Genomic DNA, 10,355 nt, shown 5'->3' on the forward strand with positions numbered 1-10,355 from the left:
CAGGACATACCAGATCAATCTACGGATCACGAGGAATCACCTCGACACGCGACAACGGCCACCCGGAGTGACAAACCCAGTCATGTGCGGGCTGAACACCACAGACGGACTCTATTAGAGCTGCATCACGATACGACCCGATATAGAGGCCCCGCACACCCTCATTGCTTCACTGATGAGGTCCTGGATCACGAATTCGCAGAAGGATTCAAGCCCGTGAACATAGAATCATATGATGGAACCATGGACCTTGCGGTGTGGATCAAGGACTTCATTCTCCACATCCATATGGCCCGCGGGGATGACCTCCATGCCATAAAATACCTCCCTCCAAAACTCAAAGGGACAGCTCGACATTGGCTAAACAGTCTGCCTGAAAATTCCATTGGCAGCTGGGAGGACTTGGAAGAGGCTTTCCTCGACAACTTCGAAGGTACATATGTTCGACCTCCGGACGCTGATAACTTAAGCCATATAGTTCAACAGCCTGGAGAGTTCGCCAGGAAATTCTGGACAAGGTTCTTAACTAAAAAGAACCAAATTGTCGACTGTCCGGACGCCAAAGCTTTAGCAAGTTTCAAGCATAGCATCCGCGACGAATGGCTCGCTCACCACCTCGGCCAAGAAAAGCCAAAATCCATGGCAGCCCTCATGACACTCATGACCCGCTTTTGTGCGGGCGAGGACAGTTAGTTGGCTCGTCGCAAAAACAATGCAAGCTACACCGGCACCCCTGAATTTAAAAGCAACAAAGACAAGTCTCGACGCAATAGATACAAGCGCCGAAACAACAGTGACAACACCGAGGATACGGCGGTCAACGCTAGAATCAGTGGCCCTAAGTCCGGTCAGCGGAAGAAGCCGTTCCAAAAGAACAATTTGGGCCCATCCAGCTTGGACCGCATACTTGATCGTCCATGCCAGATTCACGGCACCCCCAACAAGCCTCCTAATAATACAAATAGAGAGTGTTGGGTTTTCAAACAGGCCGGCAAATTAAACGCCGAGAACAGGGAAAAGGGATCGCAAAGCGATGCCGATGACGAAGAGCCACCGCAACCGAACACAGGGGGATAGAAGAAGTTCCCCCCTCAGGTCAAAACGGTGAACATGATATATGCTACCCACATCCCCAAGAGGGAGCCCAAGCGTGCGCTCAGGGACGTCTACTCGATAGAGCCAGTCGCCCCAAAATTTAATCCATGGTCGTCATGCCCGATCACTTTTGATCGCCGGGATCACCCGACCAGTATCTGTCACAGAGGCTCAGCCGCACTAGTCTTAGAGCCAATAATTGATGGGTTCCACCTGACTCGTGTCCTTATGGACGGTGGTAGCAGCCTCAATCTGCTCTATCAGGACAGTGCGAAAAATGGGCATTAACCCATTAAGGATCAAGCCTACAAAGACCACCTTTAAAGGAGTCATTCCAGGCATAGAGGCCCGTTGTACGGGCTCAATCACACTAGAGGTTGTCTTTGGATCTCCGAACAACTTCTGAAGTGAGGAGTTAGTCTTTGATGTCGTCCCATTCCGCAGCGGCTATCATGCACTGCTCGGACGAACTGCGTTTGCTCAATTCAACGCAGTACCACACTATGCTTATCTCAAGCTCAAGATGCACGGCCCACACGGCGTCATAACAGTCAATGGCAATACGGAACACTCTCTCCGTACAAAAGAGCACACTACTGCCCTAGCCACAGAAGTACAAAGCGGCCTTCTCAAGAAGAACCTTCATTCAGCTGCCGAGCCCTCGGACACCCTTAAGAGGGTCCGAACTACTCTGCAGCAGGAGAGGTCGGCTCGTCAGGAGCTCGACTAGCAATCCGGCCTCAGTCTTAGTCCCGATCAAGCGGTGGCCTGCGTACCACGCATACATAACTACACACTCAAAATTCCATGGGCATCGACAGAGGCATAGCTAGCTTGTGATCCACGGCACGACTCAACCGACATCGGATACACACATACTTCTACTTTTGCTTCTTTTCTTTCAGGTTTTAATCCTACAGGCCCCATCGGGTGGTCTGGTTATTGGTCCTCTTGAAGGATAAATACACCAAGATGGCGAGGAGTGCAGACATATGGGGAATTTTTAGGTGATACCGTTAACGATAACTCTACCTGTTTTCCAGGACCCACATGTAGCTCTCCCCTAATTTCGGCATGTTAAATAGCATGTCGCTTATTGCACTACATGTATCAATGCGCCTTGCCGTACTAATTACATTACAACGAAAATAGTTTGTAGCTGGAGCTGTAGGACCCCAGCTTTTTACCTTTACATCTTTACTGTTTCCTTTCTCTCTTTTCTTTTTTTTCAGTTTCCCTGTGGATAACCCCATCAGGTAGCACCCGTACACTTTGGTACATTTTGATGTTTCCCAGGGGCTTTATAGCACCCCATATTACGACAACAAAAGTCTAAACACTTCTTATAAGTATAGTTCGGCACCCCGAATTTAGCATTGTATGCATTGGCTCCGAATCATGTCTTTGGTCAATAGTTGGGTTGCCCGGCTCCTGTGCTTGCTACCCTACGTTCCGCTACATCAGCTAGGGTAGTAAAGGGAGAACTACTGCGAGTGTGCCCTGGTCTAAACCAGATGAGCACCTCAGTAGAGAAAACCGAAAATTGACTGAGGGAGTCCTGGATTAGGGGGTATCCAGACAGCCGGATTATATCCTTTGGCCGCACTTTTGGACTATGAAGATACAAGATTGAATACTTCATCCCGTGTCCGGATAGGACTCTCCTTGGCGTGGAAGGCAAGCTTGGCAATACGGATATGTAGATCTCCTTCCTTGTAACCGACTCTGTGTAACCCTAGCCCACTCTGGTGTCTATATAAACTGGAGGGTTTTAGTCCATAGGACAACATACAATCATACCATAGGCTAGCTTCTAGGGTTTAGCCTCTCTGATCTCGTGGTAGATCAACTCTTGTACTATTCATATTATCAAGAATAATCAATCAGGACGTAGGGTTTTACCTCCATCAAGAGGGCCCGAACCTGGGTAAAACATCATGTCCCCTGCCTCCTGTTACCATCCGCCTTAGACGCATTGTTCGGGACCCCCTACCCGAGATCCGCCGGTTTTGACAACGACATTGGTGCTTTCATTGAGAGTTCCTCTATGTCATCATCACTAGGCTTGATGGCTCCTTCGATCATCGATAGCGATGCAGTCCAGGGTGAGACTTTTCTCCCCGGACAGATCTTTGTATTCGGCGGCTCCGCACTACGGCCAACTCGCTTGGCCATCTAGAGCAGATCGAGAGCTATGGCCCTGGCTATCAGGTCAGATTTGGAAACTTGAACTACACAGCCGACATCCACGGAGACTTGATCTTCGAAGGATTCGAGCCCTTGCCGAGTGCGCCGCATGGTCACGATGATCATGACTTAGCTCTACCATCGGACAGTGTTCGGGAGATCGCACCGGCGACCGCTTCGACCCTTAAATAAGAGCCAATTGCGCCATCCAGTGATGGGTGGATAGACCCCGCGCGGAGGCCGCACTCTCATCAGCGATCGAGCCGAGTATCGACCTTACCCTTCACGATAGCCGTGACGCCAAACTGCCGGATTCTTCCCCGGCCACGGACTCCGAACCGCCTGCGCCCGTGCCTATCGAATCCAACTGGGCGCCGATCATGGAGTTCACCTCTGTGGATATCTTTCAGCACTCGCCCTTCGGCGACATACTGAACTCAGTAAGCTCTCTCTCTCTCTCTCTCTCTCTCTCTCTCTCTCTCTCTGTTAGGAGAGCCCTGGCCGAACCATGTCCGGCAGAATTGGGATGCGGATGACGAAGAAATTCGCCGCCCACCCACCACCCACTTAGTAGCCACTGTCGACGATTTGACTGACATGCTCGACTTCGACTCTGAAGACATCGACGGCATGGACGACGATGCAGGAGACGAACAGGAACCACTGCCCACAGGGCACTGGACGCCCACTTCATCATATGATGTATACATGGTGGACGCACCCAAAGAAATCAACGACGAAGAACGGAAGGACGCGGCAAGGGGTTGTTCCCTCGAGAAGTAGTCAAAGCGGCGGCATAAGCGTCGCTCCAAATCCTGCCTCGGTAGAAACAATGATCATATAGACCCAGCGATAGAGCAAGGTGAGCCAGCGGATGACAAACACGGTAGTGAACCATCGTCCGACCATGGCAACACGAAGAATCAAACCGAACAACCCGACTCCGCCGAAGATAACGTTCCGGATGACATCACACCGGACAAGCACCCGGAGCAACAAAATACCCATCAAAGGCTTGTTGCCACTGCGAGGAGTCTGAAAAAGTAGAAGCAAAGGCTCAGGGCTGCACAAGACACACTCAGAATCAAATGGAGTGAAGTACTCAACACTACAGCGAAATACGGCGGTAATCGCCACACTAAGAGCTACCCGAAGCGAAAGTTGCTACCTGAATTCGATGAGGAGGCCTTAGATCCCCCGCAATCAAAAAAAAATGGCCATCCGATCGGATAGACGACCTCGTGGCCAACATAGAGCGGCAAACGACACAACACATAAGCTAGTACGCGATCCACGTGAGGGCTCGCATCAAAAGGACGGCGCAACCAGATCCATCTATGGGCCACACAAGCGCGCTCCAACATGCAATGCAACACAACAAACATCCCAACACCACGGTACACCCAAATACAGGGGTGCCACACACCCCCTATGTTTCACCGATGACGTGCTGGACCATGAATTTCCAGAGGGATTCAAACCCGTAAACATAGAGGCGTACGACGGAACGACAGACCCTGGGGTCTGGATTGAGGACTACATCCTCCATATCCATATGGCTCGAGGAGACGATCTCCACACCATCAAGTACTTACCCCTCAAGCTCAAAGGGCTAGCTCAGCACTGGCTTAAAAGCCTCCCCGAAAAGTCCACTGGAAGCTGGGAAGAGCTCGAAGACGCTTTTCGGGCACATTTTCAAGGGACCTATGTCCGACCACCGGATGCAGACGATTTGAGTCATATAACTCAACAGCTCGGAGAGTCAGACCGAAAGCTTTGGAACAGGTTTCTCACTAAAAAGAACCAAATAGTCGACTGCCCGGACGCCGAAGCCTTAACAGCTTTTAAGCACAGCGTTCGAGACGAATGGCTTGCTAGACACCTCGGCCAAGAAAAGCCGAGAACAATGGTAGCACTAACAAGCCTCGTGACCCGCTTTTGCGCAGGCGAGGATAGCTGGTTAGCCCGATGCAGCACCAGCGACCCAAGTACGTCCGAAGTCAGGGACGGAAACGGGAAACCACGACGCAGCAAAAACAAGCGCCGGAATAAAGAAGACAGCCCGAAGAGAACGGCGGTAAATACCGGATTTAGAAGCTCTCGGCCAGGTTAACAAAAGCTGCCCTCCAAAGGCAACAGAGACGAACTGTCCAGCCTAAACAAGATTCTGGATAAAATATGTCAGATCCACAACACCCCCGATAAACCTGCAAATCATACCCATAGAGAATGTTGGGTCTTCAAGCAGTCCGGCAAGCTCAACGCCGAACATCAGGGGCAGGATACACCAAGCGAAGACGAGGATGAGCCTCGCAAGCAAAGCACTGGGGAACAGAAGAAATTCCCACCAGAAGTCAAAACAGTAAACGTGTTACACGGTACAAAGGGGAGAAACAAAGCGGCACTCCTAGAGACACATGCCCCAGGGCCTATCACCATGGAGTTCTGCCACTGGTCGTCCCAACTGATCACCTTTGACCATCGGGATTACTCAGCAAGTACCTGGCGTGCAGGATGGGCTGCCTTGGTATTAGACCCAATAATTGACGGATACCACTTCACACGAGTCCTGATGGACGGTGGTAGCAGTTTAAACCTAATATATCAGGACACAGTCCGCAAAATGGGGATAGACCCAACAAAAAATAGCTGCGGCAATACTACCTTTAAAGGAGTAACGCCAGGCCCAGAGGCCCATTGCATGGGCTCCCTGCTACTAGAGGTTATATTCGGCTTTCCCGATAACTTCTGCAGCGAAAATTTAACGTTCCACATCGCTCCATTCCAAAGTGGTTATCAAGCACTACTCGGACGCGAAGCTTTCGCTCGCTTTAACGCAATACCGCATTACGCTTCTCTCATGCTTAAGATGCCCGGTCCACGTGGCATCATTACAGTAAATGGAAATATTGAGCGCTCCTTGCGCGCGGAAGACCGTGCGGCTGCCTGCCGCACACTAAACGGCCTCACCAACTAAAGCATCTGACAGGTCGTTAAGACCAGGGACGCGGTTGGACGAGTCCGGCGCAGCTATATGTAATTGATACAGGTTTGATGGCTATACCCCTATTACAATACAAGGGGCTCAACGCGCGCAAACAAGTGACAATTAGGCTCAACTTTACTCATTTTGAACTGTACATGGTTTTTTTAGGATAACCTACCTTTTGCACGACAACTTTTCAATTAAGTTCCTTTCTTTTCCAGATGACCATCGTGCTACACCTGTCCAGAATACGGCACAACGGAGACACAGGCACAGACATGCAGCAGGGACCCGTTCCAAGGATTCTAGATTAAGACCCTGCGTAAACCTTTTTTATTGTCAGAATACTCATGTATTGGCATGTGGCCACGTCAGAATAATTGCATGTACTTGGACACCAGGGGCTTATTACAAAGGGCACTGTTTCGACCCGGTTTACAACATAAAGACCGAATACCCTAGGGAGTGTTCGGCGTCGCGAGTTTGGCCTTATATGCATCAGTTCCGAATCATGTCTTTGGTCAAATGTTGGGTTTGTCTGGCTCCTGTGTTTTGCTGCCTTACGTTCCGCTCTATCGGCTAAGGCGGCACCATGAGAACTACTGCGATTGTGCGCTGGTTCATCCGGACGAGCACCTCAATAGAGAAAGCCGAAAACTGACTGTCATGATATAGAGTGAGACTGGTTAACCACTCGATGACCTAGCAGAATCTTCGGGATTCCTCTGCCTTAATGAAGGGCCGTTTCTCGGCCAGGCATGTACGCGCCCCGAATCCGGATGAGCGCGGAGCCACCAGGGGCTATATAGTAGCCCCATTGTCAAACTCCTCTGGCTAAGTGAAAGCGTTAAAGCATTATAGTTCGATTGCCTAGTTCACTGCGCTATCACCTCCTTAATGGACCAAGATGTTGGATCAAGTGTGAACATGCGTCTTCTGCAAACACCCCCGCATTATATGCATGGGGGCTGAAGCTGACGACTGCCATCTTTCAGGTTATACACATATATACATAAACGGCCGGACAGGAGGCATCATAGCACTTTCGGGCAAAAGTGTAAATACAGCCTTAAGAAATTCAATAAAATATTGTTCTTACAATGGGAATACATGTCACTTAAACATAATATTCTTCGAGCACTGAGCCTCTATCAAACGAGCGCCTTCAAGAACTTCTTCAAAGTAGTGCTCGGCAGCCACTCGGGCTATGGCCGAACCCTCTGCCGCAACAATGCTGGCATCCATCTTTGCCCAGTATGTTTTGACACGGGCAAGGGCCATCCGCGAGCCCTCTATGCACGCCGACCTCTTCACAGCATCGATGCGTGGCACAGGACCAAGGAATCGTTGCACCAAGCTAAAGTAGCTATTCGGCCTTGGCCCTCCTGGCCACAGATGATCCACTACGAACCTCATGGCAAGTCCAGATAATCTATGGAGCTCGGCCCAACTGGTCAATCGCTCATTCAGCAACAGTGGACGAACTGGAGCGTGAAACTGTGACCAGAACAACTTCTCCACTTCAGGACCCTTCTGATCCTTGAAGTACTCGGTCGCATCAGCAACACTTGCAGCCAAATCCATGTACTCGTCCGCAGAACTCCATAGCTGGTCTAGAGGAGCATATTTTGGATCTCCCAACTTAGTCCGTAACAAGAACGGCTTCCCAGAAATGGTATCCGCAGCTTGATTCAGCTCCTCCTTCGTCGCTCTAATTTTGGAGCGGGCTTCCTTGGCAGCCACCCGGGCCTTCTCCAGGTCCGTCGCCTTCTCCCGGTTTTCCTCTTCAAGAAGCCGGTAACGGTCAGCAGCATCTTTTAACTCCACGGCCATCTTGGCAATTTTTTCTTTGCTCTAGCAATGTGCGGCCTGTTCGGCCCTTATATCCTTGGCCGCCTTTAAAGCAGCCGCATTGCTGCTCCTTGTGTGCTCCTTGGCTTGGGAAAGTTCCGCCCGAAGGGTCTCCACGGTGGCAGCTCCATCTGCAGTCACAACATATTAAAGATACTGGCATCATGCTGCTCTTACTATGTGACGATCACCAGAAAAATCACTGACCCTGTGCCTCGTCAAGCCGCTTGTTGAGAAGCACGATGTCAGCATCTGCCAGATCTAGCTGCCGCCTTAGTTCGGCAAACCCATAAATCCGGCTAGCCACCGGAGCTTCAACCACCTGCACATAAAGGCGATCAGGTTATTACCTGGGACTATGATCCTTTGTTTGCCGCCGTTTTCAACGACAACCAGAGTCTTAGGGGCTACTATCTACATAGGGCACATCTAAAAATGTGCGGTACTGTCAAAAATGTACATCATTTCATGTACCTCAAAACCCGCCAGTAGACTCACAAAGGCTTCATGCAGCCCGCTTTTGGCGGACGAAATCCTTTCAATCACCGTACCCATCAACGTGCGGTGCTCTTCTGAGATAGCCACTTGCTCTAGCAGATCCCTCAGTATGTCCGACCGCACAACAGATGGTGCCGGACTCTTTTGATTGCTCTCTTCAAGAGCCGGATACTGAGGACTTCGGGTGGCCATAGGATTACCTTCTGGGCTTGCCGGATTAGGAGAAACCCTCCGCGACGACACCTCGGGGTCGCCCGCCTCGTGAGGCGGTGAGTCAGGGGGAGGCGTTTCGCTCTCCATCATCTCTGGAAGAAGATCCCCTGAAGACGAGCTCTGCTGAGAAGGGCTAAGATCCGAACTACAAGATAAATGCTTCGGTTGTTTTCCTCAGAAGTAAAGCGAGATATTTTCATTATTAAGTATCCTTTTACTTATAGCTCGGTGGAGGGCTGATCCCCTTGAGGGCATAGTGCGGCCAGGGTAGCCCCCGAGGCAGGACCCTCCGGCCAAGATTTCTTCCCCCGTTTGGAGACCATTGTCTCTGGGTCCTCGGAGGCGGTCCTCTTCCTTCCCTGGGGAGAGGAAGTTTCATCCCTCCTCCTCGGCTAACCTCCTTCGCGGAGGCGCTAACCTCCTTGTTCCCCCCTTTATCTTCTCCCAAGGGCGCTTGATAAGGCGCGATCTCCAGCATCCTGGTTAGCACGGGATTTGGTGAGGTCTTAGGGAGGGGGGCCGGACACCTGATCAACTTTGCCTTCGCTATCCAATCCTGGACCAAGAGCAGTTTTTTCTTTTTTAGGGCAATGTTGCTATGAATAAAATAGACAGTGTGTTCAGATGCGGGGCTACTTACTTGGGTATCCGGGTGATTGCAGCTCAGACCTGCATCCTCAGTGATGTCCGGACAGATTATTTGTGGTCCGAAGAACAATTTGTACATCTCTTCGTGCGTCATGCCGAGGAGATGTTGGATAGCTCGCGGTCCTTCCGGGTAGAATTCCCACATGCGAAGGGGCCGGCGTTTGCAAGGATAGACTTGATGGACTAGCATAACTTGCACTACCATAACCAGAATGATATCTTTCTCGAAGAGATCTCGGATACGGCTTTGCAGTGTTGGCACGTCCTTGGCTGGACCCCAGCTCAGCCCCCTGCTGATCCATGACATCAGTTGTGGTGGGGGGCCTGAGCGGAAGGTGGGGGCAGCTACCCACTTGGCAGTTCGGGGAGCTGTGATGTAGAACCACTCCCGCTACCACAATCCGGACACCTCTGGGAAGTAACCCTCAGGCCAGGGTGCGTCAGCAATTTTTCTTATTGAAGCGCCTCCGCACGCTGCGTGCTGCCCCTCGATCATCTCCGGCTTCACATCGAAGGTCTTGAGCCACAGGCCGAAGTGAGGGGTAATGCAGAGGAAGGCCTCGCATACGACAATAAATGTCGTGATGTGAAGAAGGGAATCCGGGGCCAGATTGTGAAAATCTAGCCCGTAATAGAACATAAGACCCCTAACAAAGGGATCCAGAGCGAGGCCTAGTCCTCGGAGGAAGTGGGAGACGAACACGACGCTCTCGTTGGGTTCGGTAGTAGGGACGACCTGCCCTCGGGCAGGCAGCCGATGCGAAATTTCGGCGGTCAGATATCTGGCCTCTCTCAACTTCTTGATGTCCTCCTCTGTGACGGAGGAAGGCATCCACCGACCTTGAAGGTTGGATCCGGACATAGTTGAAGGTCCGAA

Source organism: Triticum aestivum, chromosome 2A (genome assembly GCF_018294505.1).
Source record: "Triticum aestivum cultivar Chinese Spring chromosome 2A, IWGSC CS RefSeq v2.1, whole genome shotgun sequence".
NCBI classification, from domain to species: Eukaryota; Viridiplantae; Streptophyta; class Magnoliopsida; order Poales; family Poaceae; genus Triticum; species Triticum aestivum.